Source organism: Corvus brachyrhynchos, unplaced genomic scaffold, assembly GCF_000691975.1.
Source record: "Corvus brachyrhynchos isolate BGI_N302 unplaced genomic scaffold, ASM69197v1 scaffold19, whole genome shotgun sequence".
In the NCBI taxonomy this organism is placed as follows: domain Eukaryota; kingdom Metazoa; phylum Chordata; class Aves; order Passeriformes; family Corvidae; genus Corvus; species Corvus brachyrhynchos.
Genome location: NW_008246061.1, coordinates 753,621 through 754,517, shown reverse-complemented (window position 1 = coordinate 754,517; position 897 = coordinate 753,621).

Here is an 897-nt window from a genome sequence, read left to right as displayed (position 1 = left end):
GGAGGCGCGGGGACGGCGGGGTTGGAATCATCTGATGGGGGAAACGGGGCGGGAGAAACCTCCCTCCTTCGGCACCTCCAGCCGCGCCTCGCTGAGAAACCCCCGGCCACGGGGGCACGGGGGCAACCCCGAGCCCTCATCCCACTTGCCCACTGTCCAAGCACAGTCCGGGGGAGTAAAGAGACCCCCAGCAGGAGATTCCAACCTGTGGAGCTGGGGGTTCGCATCACCTTATTGCCCCGACCCGCCGAGCCCTCCCGCAGCCCGACCCGCCGCGCAGCCGTCTCCCTTTGCACCTGAAGTTTTTGGTTGCGGGTGGGGAGAGAAAACCAGCGGTTCCCAGGGAACCAGCTCCGGAGGGTCATTCCTGGGGGTGCCTTGGGGTTTTTCTTGCTGGCATTTTTGTTTTGGTGTTTTGATTTTTTTTTTCCAGCCAGCCCCAAACTTCCCACGTGCTTCTCCCCAAACCCCGCATTATTAGGGAACAATTAAGGCGTGTAAAAACACGGCGAGGCGAAGCCCTTTAGCTGGAAGTGGTCTTTCAAGGCGCTATTGGAGCTCCTGGCCCCATCCCCTCGCCCCGACGCGGGGGCTGCTGCGGGCAGGATGAGCTCCGAGGCCGGGCCGGGGCTCCGGAGCTTCTGCGGGGCTCTGGAGCTGCGCTTTCCTCATCTGCCACCGCTCCTTCGTGGAAGCTCAACCCGCAGCCGTCTCGCATGCACCACCTTTGGGTTTTCCCTTTTCTAATCCATCTGTTTTTCTTTCTTTCTTTCTTTGGTTTCTTGCTCTTTAATGATTGGATTATTCTAGAGTAAATACTTAATTATTATTATTACATTTTCAAAACGCTCTCAGCCGAAACAGAGTTCGACCTTTAGCCCAGGTAACGGCGGCCAT